Below are 506 nucleotides of genomic sequence, written 5' to 3' on the forward strand. Positions count from 1 at the left end.
GTGCACAATTATACAAGGTGACCGCATTGGGACTGCATTGCGACTTTGAACGGACCGCAAAAGTGTCAGTTTGCCGGGCGCTGGCTTAGTTTAACTTGCTCTTATTTTAGCCCAACATTACTTATAGAATTCAATAGTAGAACTTGGAAGCAAACCAAAACTTTATGTACAGCGAAACTCAAATATATTGTAGATTATACAGATTATTGTATATGTAATATTGTAAAAGTGCAAGGTGTTGTGATGATAATCGGTTGAAAATGTTTTCCCTTGCAGTGAATATTAGTTCAATTGCCAATCACAGTAACCTACTAGTCCGTAAAAAAAGTTCATTTTCACTGTAATTACTGCTTTTTGAATCATATTAAGAGAATGTTAGTAAAAATACTTCATGAAAGTACAGTTTGACTTTATTTTCTAAAGTTATGTCTATTTTTATGGACGTATCCATAGTTTATTTGCACTTTAACGCAGGGCTAAAACGCAGTCACTACTCACTAAGTATT

Source organism: Hyalella azteca, unplaced genomic scaffold (genome assembly GCF_000764305.2).
Source record: "Hyalella azteca isolate HAZT.00-mixed unplaced genomic scaffold, Hazt_2.0.2 contig1914, whole genome shotgun sequence".
Lineage (NCBI taxonomy): Eukaryota > Metazoa > Arthropoda > Malacostraca > Amphipoda > Hyalellidae > Hyalella > Hyalella azteca.